At 43.2% G+C, this 17836-nt stretch overlaps 1 long non-coding RNA gene across 1 annotated transcript in view; it reads right to left on the bottom strand.

Moving 5' to 3' along the window:
* Positions 1–17836, bottom strand: part of LOC310827218 — a 52644-nt gene that overhangs the window by 11354 nt on the left and 23454 nt on the right. The window contains exon 3 of the long non-coding RNA XR_014556223.1: positions 1740–1791. This is a non-coding gene — a long non-coding RNA (uncharacterized lncRNA). The remainder of the gene's footprint in view (positions 1–1739; positions 1792–17836) is intronic.

Here is a 17836-nt window from a genome sequence, read left to right as displayed (position 1 = left end):
AGACTTGCGCTTCTTAATGTAGTAGTAGTTGTGGAACACAAATACAGTAAGCTCCATGTTCCTTAGTGAAAGCCCTTCCTTAATTTCCTGGCCCTTGTCCCCCCACCTTTTTAAAAGAACTTTGTAGTGATGCAGAAGCACAGTTTTGTAAGGGGAATTACCTAAAATTTGGCACTATTTCAGTTCTGGTCTAGTGGGAGACATGATGATGCTTGGAGAGGAAGGGGGCAGGAAAATATATCGGGGCTCATCATCTTTTTTATGTTAGCCATGCTGGCTCCAGGATTTGGGCATGACATACTCATTCTTCCTCCTGCAAGAGACAGGGCACGCAAAGAGAATCTTTTCACGTGGCTCCTGGCCTCTTGAGTTCATTGTGCAATGAGAATGATGGCATTGTTTGGATGCTTTGCTAGTTTAGGTGCTTAGTAAAACGTGATCTGGAGATGATCCTGAACAAAATGCCAAATGTTATTCAATATAAATGGAAGAAATGAGAGTAATATTAATATGCATCAGTGTGCAAGGACTTTTGGCTGCACAACAGAACTTCTCCCCACACCCTAAACATGTTCTTGGTTTTTTCCAACCTTCAGGAGCAGATTTTTTTTGGGGGGGTGCAGGGGCTTTGTGCAAGGAGCGAGAGAAGAAGTTCCATTGCACAAGCAGAAATCCTTGTGCCGGTGGACGTTGGCTACTGCCCAATGTCTGTTCAGCTCAGAATTTACATCACCTCTATTGAAAATAATCAATTCTGCCAGAAATGATTGTTCCTCTCCACCATAGCCTCTACAATGGAGAATTATTCTTGTTCCCTTAATTATGTTCCTAAGGCAATGTTCTGAGTGTAGTCAGGAATGTTTTGAAATTATATATAATGATTAAGCTTTCTTTTCTTTCCTTGCAGCTTAGGTGGAGATTAGAGGGTCATAAGGTTAAACATATGGAATGGATTGCGCTAATATTAAAGTGCATAGCTTTGCTGAAGGGCACAGAGTAAGAATACTGAGACTGTTAGTGATGGGAAAGTACAATAAGTTCCACCACTTTGATTTGGATATGGCTGAATATTATCAGGGTCAAAGTTTCCAATGACCTGTTTCCTGAACCTGATTAGTTGTAACTTCTGCTTAAAATCAACACACCAGCCTTAATGCATACAGGAACATAAGACGAGCTATCCTGCTACAACACACCATAAACCTATTTAAGCATCCTGCCTCTCACAGCAGCCAACCAAATGGCCACAGGCCAGGGCAGATGGGAGCAAAACCCTCCCTAGGTGTTGTTTCCCAGCAGCTGACATTGAGAGACACGTGCTGCCTCTGAACCCAGAGGCAACATATAACCATTGTGACCAGCAACCTTATCTGCTATGAAATGTTTTAAAGCTGTTTCAGTTGCTGGCCATCAAACCTACATCTTGGTGTAATCTACACACATAAAAAGTGCGGTGAAAATGCTTTTTAAAAAAAGTTCTGAAAAATACATTAAATTTTGCATAGCTCACTTTCGTCATCTAGTGTCACATTTGTACTTTGTACTTTACAACCAGTTTAAAATGTTGCAGCTGTAAAGCTGAGTCCCTTGTTACAGCATGAGCCAGTAAATCTAGAATGGACTAAACTCAAAAAAGTCCGCTGAATATTTCCAGCAGACCCCTTAATCATTGGAATTTCTAAGTGGTGTATGTAAGAATTTCAAAAAGTATACAATGGATAAAATCAAATAAAATCAACCTTTGTTATTGCTGCTGCTGGAATTCCCATTGTCCACCAACGCATGTTAAATCTGCAAAGCAAATGTGGATGTTCAGAATCTTTGAACAGTTGAGGCACACTGTTGCATGTACATAGAGCAGCTGCTGATGAGGAAGGGCCCCGATCGAAGGCATTGTGACCCACACATTCTTTCAATATGTGTGTGGGGTGTCATTCAGCCCCCTCCTTGTGTTTCCCAAGCGTTTGCTAGATTACACTTATTTGGGAATTAAATCCGGAATGCGCAACAGTTAGAATGTGTAAGAATAAAAATTATCCGCCCTCAGAGGAGCCCAGTCCCCATGTTTGTGCATGAGTCACTAAAGTAAGCATTCATCCTGGTTGGAAAGAAAAGCTCAGAGCACTTACTCATGCAGAAATGCAATGGAAAACCTCCTGCAACGGTGGGCAAACTTGCTGGGTCCCTGCATCAGGAGTGACTGGGCGTTGATTGGAAGGAGGTGAGGCCAGAGCAGGGAATTATTCAGAGATGCAGCCAGTGGTTAATTCCATAGCATCTGCACTGCAGATGTGAGATGGAGTGATCGATTCTTACCCAGCACAAAGCTGTGAAACAACAGCTTACCAGCAGCGAGTGCTGAGTGTAAGTTGGCAAGGGCAGAATTGCAAATCATGCAGAGTTGCATCTGACAGCCTCTTCAGCAGTATGGGCCAAATAGTTGTCTTACAGGAGGCTATTTTATACCATGTCAGACAAGTCATCCATCCAGTTAGCACAGTATTCTCTGCTCTGACTGGTTGCAGCTTCCCCAGAGTCTCAGGGAAAGAAAGATCTTTCACGCACAAGAGAGGATCCAAAACAGCTGTATGAAAAATATATTTGCCATCACCTGCTGCTTGTTTTGCTTTCAGATGGCGATACCAGAGCAGAACCAGTGATCAATGGGCCCTGCTTTGATGATCCCCCATAACGTACCCCAACACAAAGTTTGGATAATTTACTATGGTGTGTGCTGAATGTAACTGAATTGCTTCCAAGGACGGCCTGAGGCATGCTAACATCCTAAATGTTGAAACATGTTTTCCTTGCATATAGAGGGGAATAATCCCAAGCAGCTGTTTTGCTAGCAAGCCCTGCTGACATCCCATTGCAAGAGCTTGTTGCCCCTGCAATGATTGCTCTGTTGAGAAATGTAATTATTTTTATTTTAAGGTTTCCAGACTGTGAAAGCTGATGCTATCTGAGCTGCTTTCTCTGTCATCAAGGGGTGAGCCTTCCAGCCCTCGACCTCCTGTTGTTAATACCATGAATTCTGTTTAAAAACAAAATAATCCACAAACTCAGCACACGGGGCTATTTTGATATTTTGAAAACGAAACCCCCCTGCGCGGTCACTTGATTATTTTCCAGCCACCACTTTTTTTTCATCCAAAGGATCGGTTTTTTGTTTTTAGGCTTTCGCTCTGGTGGCCAAAACTGTTGTTTGTTCATCTTCTGGCAGCCGCAGGTGCTATGCTGAATGCCTTGAAAATGACTGTAATTACTGAGCATTGTTTAAGTAAAATCAGATAAAATCCACATTGGATCTGGGCTGTAGGATTATCTGCCAGATTTTTTTTTCCTTTTTGACCCAGGAACATGAATCATGTGAACTCGTTTCCTCAATCGCATCAGCATGTAATTATATATAATCTCCACGAAGAATTCCTGACTGGGTCCTGGGGTCTTCTGAGGGCTGGGAAAGCATTTGTGAAAGGTTTCTCGTGTCATTAGTGAATGAATTTCTCACTTGGATGGCTTAACTATGAAGTCTCAGCAGACCCCAGTGTTGTTTGTGATCCAGTAAATCATGCACCTTTTGGAGCATCTCGGCAAGTTGCGCGCTTGGTTGACGCTGTCTGCCTGTCTCTTGATTCCTATTTTTACCCAAGGTCAAAGGGGTTTTTCATCTGTGCCAATGGCTATGTTGACTTATGCTTTTCGCAGTGGGATATCTGAAGATTAGCCTTCAAATCTGGAGTCTCCCACTCAGAACGAGACAGCAGAGACAAGACCTATAAGCCGGCAGAATACGGAACAAATCTCCTGACTGAACAGAGGGGAGGGGGAAAGCTGCCCTCACAAAGTCTTTCTAACCTGCCAAATGGGTGTTGAAGGAGAGGCATGTGGGGGCTGCATGGGGGAATTAACAAAGCAAAAGGTGATGATAAGAAAGATGGGGGGGCAGATCTTACTTGAGTGCAGATGTGGGGAGTGCATGATCCTGCCAGATGGGGCTGGATTACAACTCCCATCAGGGGACAGGTTCCCCCTTCACCTCTGAAAACGTGAGCTTTACAGCAACAATTTTAAGGAGAACAGTCTGTGGGGATGATAAGTTAAATTTTGTCTGACAAAATATCTGGTTCTAAAGAATTATTTTAGCTGTGTAATCTATTTTATTCTGCTTTATATATTTTATCTTTTGTAACGGCTTCAGCTAAACAAATAAATAATATTTGTTGTATTTAATTCCCTTTGTCCTTGATCACTGACCATGCTGACTGGGGTTGATGGGAGCCTAAGAATGTCTGGGTTGCCACAGGTACCCTATTCCTGCTTTATAGTGTTTTTAAAATTTGAAATCCTGAATCATTTCCTGTTTCAGCTGAATCCCAAACACCTACATTTTGGCATCCAGCCTCTTGTTTCCCGCTGTGGCCTTGTGTGAAAAGCCCATGGGGAAAGAGAGTTGTTCTCCAGCAGGGTGTCATGGCGCTGTCAGGAAAAGAATGTCCAGAGTGAGGAATTAACTTGTTATTTCCAAAGGTACACTTACAAGACAGGAAAAGTCATGTCCATCAGTCCTGCTCCTGGGTATGCACCCAATCAGGCACTTCCATGCAACAGAGGCCTCACCCCCAACCTTGGCTTATGGATTCCCCCCCCCCCCTGAACTGCATGCAAGCAGATGAAGACTATGCCTACGTGGAACCTGCTTCTGCTCCTCCCGCTTCAGTCCTCTTCTGGTCCTGGGAGACTGTGGAGCAGGAGAGGTGGGGGCAGGAGGAGGAGGAGGTGTGCAAGCCCTTGACTCTACCCCAGCCTGACATATCTCTCCTTCCTCTTGCACCTGTTCTTCACTTTCCAATCCTGCAGCTTCTCCTGCCTCTGAATCTTGTCTCCCAGCTGTTACTGATTCCTCCAGTTCACTGATCCCTTTTTCTAAGCCAGTCTTCCAGTGCCCACTCATCAGAATCCAGCCACCCCTCCTCAGTGTCCAGCCAGTTGCTGACAGAGTGGGGAGGGGCAAACTACCTATGGCTATTTAAACAAGGGATTTATTTCAAGTTCACATTAGCAGGACCGGTGCATTACATTGCCTCTATTGCGGAGTGACTCTGTAGCTCGCACCCTCTTTGTGGTGGAGGTGTTCCACCTTTCTTGCTGGCACCCTTCCTCCTCCTCCTCTTCTTCCTCCCTGATTACTAGCAGTTTCTGTGTCACCCCTCCTCCTCCTCCTCCTCCTCCTCCTCAGTGGCTGAGGAAAGGCCAAGGGGTTACTTCCTCAGAGTGATATAGTTTCTGGATGGAACAGCTGAAAGGAAAGCTGTTTAGCTGTAGTTGGGGGAGGGGAATAAGTTACTTTAACCTTGAGAAGAGCAGCTTGGCTCCAATTGCATATATAGCCCCAGCTGCAGCACACAACCTCATTTTGGCCTCTTCTGCCTTTTGCCTCCCCAGCTCTGCATCTTTTGAATTTGCAAGCCATGCTGCATTGGTGTGATTCACTTTGGGAAGCAATCATTGCCTGAAAAGCCAGATAAAATGATTGCAAAACAAAGGAAAATAGACAAGTTACTTGTTTGCAAGTAAACAAGTAAAACAAGTTACTTGTTTGCAGACCTTCTGTCCCTCTTAACATTTTAATTTTTGCTTGACTCAATGTATTGGGGGATGCTTCGTTTTCCCTTCCTTACTGGGCAATGCCTCCTCTAAGACTTAAGTTGACTTAGGAAGGTGGAATCATAGAAGCATAGATTGGAAGTAACCACAAGGGTCATCTAGCTCAACTCCCTGCAATGCAGGAATCTCAATTTAAGCATCTATGACAGGTGACCATCCAACCTCTGCTTAATAACCTCGAAGGAAGGAGAGTCCACCACCTCCCAAGGGACTCCATTCCACTGTCAAACAGCTCTTAATGTCAGAAAGTTCTTCCTGATGTTTAGATGGAAACTTGTCCCTTGTAGCTTGAAGCCATTGGTTTGGGTCCTACCCTCTGGAACAGGAGAAAACAATCTTGCTCTGTCTTCCATGTGGAGCTAACATTTAGTGAAAAAAGATAAAGGGGAAGGGGCATCTGCCTTCCCAGCAGGCATTCTTTGCAAGGTGATAGGTTTGCAGCAGACTGCCTTGTCTTCTCTCATTCTGCACCTGCACCTGCAGCCTTCCCTTTGTTGTGGCTGTTCCTAAGTGCAGAGCGATTTCCAGTGTCCCCTAACAGGGATGCAATCGCCTGGGGGATTCTCCAGGTGCAGCTCAGCCCTGAACAGCAATGCCGGCTGCCTGCATCTGAGCAGAACGTGGCTCACAGAGAAGGAAAGACTCTGCCAAAAATGCCATTACTATACCTTTTTAGTACTGTGGACTTCTTCCCCTGACCCCTCGTCTGGACAAGCCGGCCCCAATTCCTTGGTTGTTTTGGTTTTTGTGGCCTTTTGTCAAAAACAGATTTGCCAGGGAGCCAAGGATATGTAACGTGTTTATTACTACAGGATAAAAAGGGGCCAAACAGATGGAAAACTAAATTCTGGCTACTGCAGACAATGCGACCTGGGAGACGATTGCTGAAGCACAGCTAAAGACAGGATTGCTGTGAACTGTTCCAAATCCACTTGTTCTGGCCCATTATTCTGTCTGCTTGTGGAATCGTCTTCTCTGGGTTTGTAGATGTTGGCAGGGCTGTGTCTTGCTACATTTCTCAGTAGTAGTACTTCATGGCAGAATGCTTCATTCCTCCACTGCAGAGTTCCAGCCGTTTTCACTGCCAGTTTGCAGCGTTTGGATTCAATCGGCAGCATCCAGACTAAGTGAGTTGCACGTAGTTCCCTTTCGAAATTAAGTGAAGTCATGACTAACATGTCCCATCAATTTCAAATGACCTATGTTCAGCTAAACAGACGGAACCTAATCCAGTAATATTAGCCCTGGGGTGAGGATTGCCAAAGCTTGAAGTTCAAGTGATCATTGGGGGAGAGAATTCAGGGCTTCCAAATGGTGTGTGTTCACTTTTTTAAAAAAGGGTACATGCTGCACTTGGGGGGCCCTTAGCTTTGGTGGCTTCTTCTGGTTTTTATTTGTAACCTTCAATTTGGTTTTACAGCAGAAGCAGCAGCAACAACAGAGTTCTGCTCTTGGCAGCCATTAATAACTCCAAAATGAGTCAGGTGCAATGTCAGTTTTAGGGAATCTTGGTGGTAGTAGCAGTGACATTCTTATTTCCTGGGTAAGACTTGTTCTCTTAATTTGTGCTTTTCAGCTACCTAGAGGGCAGGTTCTGACGCCATTGCATCCTCAAGCAACCATCCAGCAGAGCTGTTCCAACTTGCAAATAAGCTTATTGCACCAGACCAGTGGGCAGCTTTGAGTCATTAGAAGCCTGCTGTGATGCTTTTATGAAGCACTTTGAGGATAAAGTGGTTGGACTTGCATAGAATTAGATATCACAGTTATCCTAAATCCTCATACATCTCCAGAGCACTGTCTGGTCTGGTTGCTTTGGTTCAGTTTCAGCTATTACAGTTTGAGGATGTGGACAAGTTGCTTGCAGGAGTTTGGGCAACCACCTGTTTTTCCACTCATCGTCCATGCAAGGGGGATTGAATGGCCAGCCCAGGGAGTGGTTAATGCCTATTTGTCTTGGCCCTTAAAAAGACAGTGGTACACCCTCTTCTTAAGAGGACCCCTCTGGAGCCAGAAGAGTTAAATAACTACCGCCCAGTCACAAATATTCCCTTTTGGGGCAAGATGCTTAAGAGGGTGCTGGTGGTCTAACTGCAGGTGTGCCTGGAAGAAAAAGAATTGTCTAGATTTATTGTAATCTGGCTTCGTTCCCATGTTTGGAAGTGGAATGACCCTTGGTTAATTACAGTAGGTTTATCAGCCAAGATACAGGGGGATGCTACCCTTCTCAGTCTCCTTGACCTCTCAGTGGCTGATAGCAGAGTCTACAGATATTAGTGTATTGAAGCCTTTCAGAAGAAGCAAGTTGTTCCCATATGGCTGAAAGCAGAAGAGGATGAAGCCAGGCAGTCCGCCTGCAGAGATTATTCCACAACTGAAGTACCAGCAATGGAGTGTAAAACGGATTAAAGTTTCAACTTTAAGGGGACAGATTTGAGTTTAATAATTACTGGCCAATGTTACTAATCCTATGCAAGCGGTTGTTGTGGGTGTTTCTGATTTTCAGGATCTGAAGCATGTGCTTGAATTGCACTGCTCTGTATTCTTTCCAAAGCTAGCCTGCCTCCAGGAAGAGGAATAGGTTGGAGGTTCTTACGGGATGGGGAGAAGGTGAACTGTACGAATCTTAAATATTGCAGGACAGTGTAGCTAGCCCCTTTTACTTGCAGTGAACACTAACTCCCTACACATTTTGAATTCAGCTCGTCAACTCATCTTTGTCTCAAGTCACATAATACAAATACTTCTCTCTAACACACCAACCTCCGGGAAAACATTTGGATGAATGTTATTAATCCCTCTGGTGCCCGAGATGTCTAGGAGATGTCTACAAAACAGCATGCAAATAGCACTTGGAATGGGTAGAATGAGACGTTTTCGTCCAAATAACAACGGAAGCCTGTCACGCACCTAAATAAACAGGCATGCATGCCAATGAACACACTCATTTACGGGGATGGGTGGGGGGGAGGGATGAGTGTTAGTGGTAGAGGTTGGAGGCATGCTCTACCAGGATTTCGGGGATAAAATCTTCTTTGGCTCATAAGCCGAAAACATTGCTTTGCTAGGTTCACATGTCAGACGTGGGGCATTTTTATATGTACTCAGTAAAATAAAAAAATAAAATAAAAAGATGGTGACATGAGGTCAAATTGTTCCAGAATCCAGACACTGGAGAAGATGAAAAGGGGATGGGGATCAACAGCCTATACTGATACTGATCAAGATCATTTTCATGCACAAGGGAATACAGTGGTACCTCGGGTTAAGAACTTAAGTCGTTCTGGAGGTCCGTTCTTAACCTGAAACTGTTCTTAACCTGAAGAACCACTTTAGCTAATGGGGCCCCCCGCTGCCACCGCGCTGCCAGAGCACAATATCTGCTCTCATCCTGAAGCAAAGTTCTTAATCCGAGGTACTATTTCTGGGTTAGCAGAGCCTGTAACCTGAAGCATCTGTAACCTGAAGCGTCTGTAACCCGAGGTACCACTGTATGTTTCCAAGCATATTGCTTAAAGGCAGCCTGCTTCACCACCTGAGGCGAAACAGGAATGGGCTGCCCGGCTGTTGCATCCTGCCCATCCCACTTCCACCACAGCTGGAATGCCTCCCTCTCAGTGAACTCAGTGAGAGAGGGGCATTCCAGTGGCAGTGCTGCCTCTTGTGCTTCTGCCGCCTGAGGCACCTGCTTCACCCCATCACATGGGTGGGCTGGCTCAGATGTTGCTTTTCCATCACTTTGGAAATCAGCAGAAACACCTGTGGTCACAAGGGTGAATAAATTGCCGAGAGAGCCCTTCATGAAAAAACTCCCCTATCTCACAGCCTCAGGCTGAAATGTCGGTAGCATTGGCCACGTTGATGCAGGTTGCCATAGATTAGGCTGAGTAAGTGTGAAGGTCTCTTAGGCTGCATTCACACAACAACCTGAAAGCTATTGTTGCCAATGAGCACCCACATTCATCTCCTATCTCACAATTATTCTCTTGGTCAAGCAGGGTGTGCATGTTTCTGTAGTGTTTAAGAAACTTGACTGACCAGAGACCACAAGAAAATAATAATGGTTTAATACTTGTGAACAAAATGGAATTTCAGCAGGTTGTAGATTGCAAGCTACATCTGCTGGAATCTCCTATTCTGCACAACCATTCAAGGTACAGGAGCCCTGGCCACTCTAATCGGAAAGCTAGGGCGGCCATATGTCTGGAAAATCCCAGACATTGCCAGCGTTTGGCATCCGAAAATGGCAGCTTTTCGGCAGCTTTTCATCTCTGAATCACAGCTTCCTCCTAGGACTGTTTCTCTACCTGAAGAAGTCAACCTCAACATAACAAATAAGCTGAAAATGGACATCTTCAGTTAGCCACTAAAACTGTGAATGCAATTCATATGAATTCTACACTCTTAGAAGGTCTCTAGATAATGCTGCTGGGAGTGATACAATTTCCCAGCTTAGCTGTAGCCTCCTATGCATCCTACAACTGCATATGATACAGTTGTACTGATTTAATTTTCACACTCTTGGCGATAGGGAGAGAAAGATCTGTCACTTTCTGTTCTCTCAGTCTCTCATTTTTGCAGCCTTAAATTCACTTCTCCGCATTTTGTGGCAATATATTTTTTTTTTTTTAAATCCTTATGAAAATGCACCAACATTTTATTAACACATTTTATATGCAAGTTTGACTAATTTTTGCAAGTAACTTTCCCCAATTTTGTATGCTATTTTCATTAGTATCTTAATATGTGTACTTCTGTAAATACTGTTTAGAGAATTTCACCACAAAATTCACGTCAGGTAAGTGTGGATTTTGAGTGTAGCCATGTTTTGATGAGCATATTGTTTCTGAAAGTGTGAATTTGATAGTTTTTGGCTTTAAACATGCATTGTGCACTGAAATTAATTTCTCATCCATCCTTAGTTGACGACATATGCAAACACTGTTAATCTCACTGATCTCAGAAACTTCTAAATTGTGTAGGATAAAGAGCTACATTCACACATAGAACACATACTATGAACTAATCACTGTTTGCTGTACTGAACTTCATATATAATATTCAACACTCACCCGTTTAATCTAGGCTACCATAATATTACAGCCAAGCAAACAGATTTAACTCTGGTAGGGCTGGCTGCATGAGGTATTAGGGGAGTTAAAATCCCTTGGAGACAAATTTAAAAATCATCAATTATGTTAAACACTCTCCTATTTTCAGGCATACGTGCAAGGAAGTGTGATCTGTTCAAGCAGCTGTGGCCTGAGTTAAGGCCTCCCCCGCCCTCCAATCACTCACTATATAGCACCTGCACTTTAAACACTTTCCCCCTCCTGTGGATCTTTACTTCCAGACTTATAGTCCCCTAGTTGGATGTTCTGGACTGCATTTGCTAGCTGCTACTGACTCTACATATTTATATGCTCCAAATCCTTTTAAGTCTGACTGCAGCTTTGCTGAAATCTTGCTGAGTCTAAATTGAAAACTTGGAAGCTCTACTCTGCAAGCTGGCTATTTCACTGCAGAAATCAAACACAGGGGGCTTTTGCCCTGATTCATATAATACTAATCTTGAAATATGTTTTCTTAGGCTTGCTTTCCTTGAGCAGGGGTTTTTCCACTTTTGAACTGACCTCTGTGTTTGTCTCTTTAACAAACATTTCTCCTGTACTAATAGCTCCATGCAATGAACATCTTCACTTGTTGGATTTCTGCATATCAAACTTCTGTTAAAGGCTCAGAGGTGCAGGTCAGGCGATTCCTAAACTCCCCCCCCCCCCCATCTACTGCCATTTGGCAACTCAGACTTCAACTCAGATGTCATTAAATAGAGCACTGGTTTTAACTTCCTTGTATGAACTCTGGTGGTCTTCTAAAGGTAAAGGTACCCCTGCCCGTACGGGCCAGTCTTGACAGACTCTGGGGTTGTGCGCCCATCTCACTTAAGAGGCCAGGGGCCAGCGCTGTCCGGAGACACTTCCGGGTCACGTGGCCAGCGTGACATCGCTGCTCTGGCGAGCCAGAGCCGCACGGAAACGCCGTTTACCTTCCCGCTGGTAAGCGGTCCCTATTTATCTACTTGCACCCGGAGGTGCTTTCGAACTGCTAGGTTGGCAGGCGCTGGGACCGAGCAGCGGGAGCGCACCCCGCCGCAGGGATTCGAACCGCCGACCTTTCGATCGGCAAGTCCTAGGCACTGAGGCTTTAACCCACAGTGCCACCTGCGTCCCTTCCTGGTGGTCTTCTAAAATAGTGTATAAATGAAATTGTGAGTTCATATCAGTCACAGTGCTTGGTAGGATGATAGTCTTTTAAATTTTCAGCTACCCCTGCTGTCAGAACCCATGGGCCAGCAATGCTAGACAATTCTTCAACAAGATTTTTAACTGTGTATCTGAAATATTCACAATGAATTTTGCTGAGAAATAAAAAAAGAAAAACAAGGTGCAATAGGGTCCTTGGAACTATCCCCACTCGACCATGAAGCTCACTGGGTGACTGCCACTGCCTCTATGCCAAACCTTGCTTTTTTAAAAAAATGGGTCTAGTAGACCCAATTTGAGTTGCACAACTAAAATTGATTATTTTAAAAAATAAAAAAAATGTTGTAAAAGTTGTTGTAAGCAACGCCATTGAAGAAGATAACAGTGGTAACCCAGACATCATCAATCATCAACCTTTATTACGGTCCAGAGACCCAACAAATCGTTACAAAGCAATACACAATTCATACAGCCTACCTCCAGGTTAAACAAGCATTTTGTTCAGAATATAGGGATCACTGGTTCTTGCAACCACCAATAAAAACTTTGCCACTGCTAATGTTCTAGTGGTTGTCTGGTCTTCCAATAGGAACCTGATATAGTGAGCCTCTGATTTTCCCGGGAAAGGTACCAGCAAGGGTAATATCAGTTCAGCCCTGGCTTGCTCATATTTTGCACAGTGCAACAAAATATGTTTTATGGAATCGATGTCTTGAGCACACCAGCAAAGTCTGTCCTGGTAGACATCATTGCTGGTTGTGAAGGAGCCCTCACAACAGTTCAGGCTTCAGGGCCCCCCAAAAGTAGGTCCGTCACTGTATGCCACCTTGAGCTCCTGGGAGAAAAAGGTGGGATACAAATGCAACAAACAAACATACCGCTAGATTTTGCAGCAGAAAATCAAGATTGCCCTAGTTCTGTGAGAACCCATGTTGCATTTAGCATGTTAAAATCCCATTCAACTTTGAAGATCACAAGCCAACCTTAGGACAGTTATTACCTTGCGGACTATCCTACCTCACAAGGCTTGGGAAACCCTCTATATCAATGTTATCAAAGTTAAAAATGTTCTGTTGTGGAGTAAGCCAAAATGTGAAATGAGGTGACCATGTGCTATCAGAAAGATTAAAATCCCACATGAATCATGCACTAGTCGTCTCCTCCTTACATTATATCTTATCTGAATAAACATTTCCTGTTCTGCTGGAGTTCTCAGACTTTTCGGGAGGTCTCTAACAATTCATTCTGGATAGTGTACACAGAAGGGGAGATTTATGATTATTGTGGATGCAAGGTTGGAGATCGCTTTAACCTCAATTAAACAATAGGTACAGTAAATAGCGTAACAAAAGGGGAAGACCTCAAAATAATATTTGGAACCAGGCAAGAGTGAAATGAAGTGCAGTTCTGCATACATACGTACAATAAAATGGTAAGATGTGAGGCTGCCTTGAGGCCTTTGGTGTGTTTTTTTCTTCCAAATTTTCTTTATAATTCACATTTCATTGAATATAACCACAAACTCAAAAATTAACTTCCCTTTCCCCCTTCCATGGTTCTATTTATTTATCCATTAAGACTGTATATTCTAATTCCTCCTTTTATTTTTAAAAAATCCCTTCCCTCTATAGTTTTAATTATTTAAACTGCTGAATTTAAATTAATCCTGCTAACACTTTATCCTGCTTGACATAATCCTTCATATATTCTGCAAACATTTCTCACTCTTCCTTAAAAAACTCAATCTTCCTGATTTCTTATTCTATTAGTTAAATTTGCCAATTCTACATATTTAATTGATTTTATCTGCCACTCCTCCTTTCTTGGAATCATTCTCTCTTTCCATTTCTCAGCATATACTATTCGGGCTGCTGTAATTGCGTAAAGAAATAAATTATTTTGGTCTGTAGGGACTTCCTAATAAGAAGCTTTCTGATCTTTTTATAAAAGTTAATTATATATCATCTCCCAGAATTCCTTCACATTTTTACATGTACACTTCATATGGTAAAAAGTACCCTCCATTTCTTGACACTTTCAACAAGTACTTGACTCTGATTTATACATTTTTGCTAATTTACTTGGCGTAAATTTATCAGCTGCCTCGAGGGCCTTTGTAAGGCCATGTGGAAGGATCTAAATGAAGTAAAATAATAGAATCATAGAATTGTAGAGTTGGAAGGGAACCTGAAGGGAACCTAGCCCAATATCGCATTGCAGAATACACCTACACAAAAAACCAGACTAAATGAGTTGCCTGTCATCTCCTCTGGCTCTTTTCCTCTGTTGATTTTTCTTTCAATATCTTCACCAATTCTCCCATAAATTTCCTCAGAAAAACCAAAATCCCTCCCACCCATTATGGGTGGGCCAATATAAATATAAATATGAAATTAAAAGTATAAAATATGGAATAAAATAAAGCTGTGCTCTAGGCATCTTGCAGTAGGCTACACTTGACAGGACTGGAAAATACTGGGGGGAAATGAACTCTTTTAATTATTCAGCACAGCAGCTATTGAAGCATCATAACTATTCCATGTGAGTGACCTTAAGAGTACATTCTGGAGTAGTTTTCAGTACCACTGAGGTAAACCCTTAGGTGAACAGCAGGCAGACACCTTTGTGTCCTCAAATCTCCTCAGAAAAACTTCACAAGACTCTCCTCAGAGAGACATCCTTTCCCTCCCCGCTCAGCAGCTAAGAGTCAAAAAAAGGCTGTTCTCCTCTAGATCTTGCTCAGAGTTCCTGTTCTGAAGGAAGGTGGCTGACAAGACGATGGCAGTAATCCCTGGCTGTGTACACAATCCCATTGACTCTTCATCCAGTTTACTCCCACTGCTGTTTTAGAAAGCGGTGTACACATGACATTAGCCACAACCCTTATCTATCCTGTTTAATCTTGTCATTTCTTAACGAACACATTACTGTGTTTTGATTTGCTTCCTCATAGTCCAAATTGAGAAAATGAACCACCTAGCTGTGTTTTAAGATGATAATATGCACACAGCTTCCGTTTCTGTTGATCTTTAGGAACAGGCCAAAAACACTGCTGTTTCCCTCAGCTTTTAATATGAGTTGCTATTCATTTTACTCTGTCGTATGTTGTTTCAATATTTTAAATTTGTAAGCTGTTTTGGGAATCAGCATGATGAAGAGGTGGGATACACATTGTTAAAAAAAAGAGGAACAAATAAGCCCAAAATAGAGTGTGTGTGTGTGTGTGTGTGTGTGTGTGTGTGTCCTTTAGAGATCTTCAGACATATTTGTAAAGCACCATTTGTTGTATTATCATTCTTCCTTGCCAAACTGAGGGTCACTGGCAACTAGGTGATTCCTGGAAAAGGATTTGAGACTCACACATTTGTTCATGATTTGAGATGCTTGTTGTATGGGAATGGAGGAAACAGTGGGGAAATATGTTTATTTTCTCCACCTCTATAAAAAGCCAGCAGGATACCCAACAAAGTAATGTGGGGCCCTGAAATACCAATAATCCTAATTGTTTCTTACAGTTTGAAAGGAATGCCAAGCATCCAAATTTGGAGGCCCCAGACACGTCTTGCACAGATATTAGACTAAGCAAATATTTTCCTTCTTGCTTGGTTTGAAACAGACAATAGTTTTTAGGAGAGTTAAAAGTAGGGCTTTTTCGGCCGGAACTCGCCGGAACTCAGTTCCAGCACCTCTCAGGAGGGCGCCATTGCTATTCCAAGAGAACAAGGGAGCTGTTCACGGTGTGTTCTGGCACCTCTGTTTTCTAGAAAAATAGGACAGGTTAAAAGTGGTTGTCTGTGTTGTTCGCATGCATTTGTTCAGAAGCATCATAAAAGATACGAAAGACAGAAATGACGGTTCTATCTTACCACTTTCAACATTCTGACATTTGGTTTGCCTGCAGCTAGCCCTAGCTAGCAAGCGAAAACAGATGTGATCAGTGGTGTCTGCTGTTAGAAGCTTCAACCAGTTTCTACCTGCCTGCCTGCCTTATTACAGTTAATCTAAAGGTAAAGGTAAAGGTACCCCTGCCCGTACAGGCCAGTCTTGACAGACTCTGGGGTTGTGCGCCCATCTCACTTAAGAGGCCAGGGGCCAGTGCTGTCCGGAGACACTTCCGGGTCACGTGGCCAGCGTGACAAAGCTGCATCTGGCGAGCCAGAGCTGCACATGGAAACGGCGTTTACCTTCCCGCTGGTAAGCGGTCCCTATTTATCTACTTGCACCCGGAGGTGCTTTCGAACTGCTAGGTTGGCAGGCGCTGGGACTGAGCAGCGGGAGCGCACCCCGCCGCAGGGATTCGAACCGCCGACCTTTCAATCGGCAAGTCCTAGGCGCTGAGGCTTTAACCCACAGCGCCACCTGCGTCCAACAGTTAATCTAGTGAGCAGCAAATAATAATATTCCTCCTTAGTCTTAATGTTGCCCTTGTAATACTCATTGGGTAAGAGGATGAGGACAAACTTAAATTAGAGGACAAACTTGAATTAGATGGTTTTGTGGGCCATTTGCTCTGGTTCCAACTATTGTTGGAAGATAAAGAAGGAGGTAGTTTCTAGTTTAGTATGGAATGCCAGCCAAGGTCATTTACTATGTAGAGATATCCAGAGCCTCTTCAGGCTTCTTGGGAGTCATCTCAGGACAGAGACAGTATTCCTATTTAATCTGAGCTTGGAGCCACCCCTAAATAATTTTCTTTTTGTGCAGACTTTAAAGAGAGAGAGAAGTAGTAGTCTTTTCTTGAGTACACTTCTAGGAACATATGTTGCAATGTTCCCTTGCAGCCCGTGTGGTAATGGGCGGCAACCACAGGAGAAAAAATGTCACTATTCATCCCTGATAGACCCATTCTTTAGCTGATTGGTGTTGTTGGAATCTCTCTCTCAGAACAAAGTTTAATAGATGCTTCACGGCACAGTGGGAAACACCTTTAGTATTGTTGACAGCGATCTGAAGAAGAGGCTGCAATGAAAATGCCAGTGCAATTTTAAACAGTAGTGATGTGAAACAGCTTCTTGGTAACACAAACCAATGAAAAACACATTAGGCTGATGTAAGCTGTTTCCAAAGGGCAAACCTGGACAATCCACCCACTGCAGAGAAAGCATTTAATATGAAACTTGACAAGAATAGATAGCCAACTGCATATCCTACACTTCAAAAAGAAAAATTGCCCTTTGAAACCAGGGGAGAGTGGCTTGGAATGCAGGCTGAGCTTCTGTCTCTCTCCCTCCTCTTATCTCTAAATAGCTTTGAACCCACATGGAAGTCACTTGAGGATAGCCTTTTAAGGAATAATTGTTGGCTTAGGCTTTATGAATATCTTAAACTGAATAATTTATTTAAAGGGAATAGCAGCAAAGGCAGTGACTCATCTGAAGATGTTCTTTGCTGCCAAATGGATTGTCCAAGCAACACTAAAAATAGTTAATACTTAATTCTGTCTTAGGCCACTAACTTGAAATCTCCATTATTAATTAAAAGATGCACAAGTATGCAGGAGACAAGAGGTTCCTGGCAAATGAAATGAAATGTTCCTTCAGTGCCATGCATGTTCAGCTGGTAGTCCACATTATCTCTTATATGGGTATGTTTTAATTTTAGGGTCTGATTACAAGGCCATCAATCATATGGTAGCTATGGGGAAAGCAGCCAATCAGAGCTTCCTGTACACTGGCCAGAGAATGTAATCAGGGCACATTTTCAGTTTCTGATAGGTTTGTTAAAGCAAAAGAGGACTAAGCCTCCTCACTATGGGAAAATACAGTGGTACTTTGGGTTAATTACTTAATTCGTTCAGGAGGTCTGTTCTTAACCTGAAACTGTTCTTAACCTGAAGCACCACTTTAGCTAATGGGGCCTCCTGCTGCCGCCGTGCCGTCGGAGCACAATTTCTGTTCTCATCCTGA

The sequence above is a fragment of the Podarcis gaigeae genome, assembly GCF_964106915.1.
Source record: "Podarcis gaigeae genome assembly, chromosome: 11".
Taxonomy (NCBI): Eukaryota; Metazoa; Chordata; class Lepidosauria; order Squamata; family Lacertidae; genus Podarcis; species Podarcis gaigeae.
The sequence above is the reverse complement of the archived record's forward strand: the minus strand, read 5'-3'. Positions and strand labels throughout refer to the sequence as shown.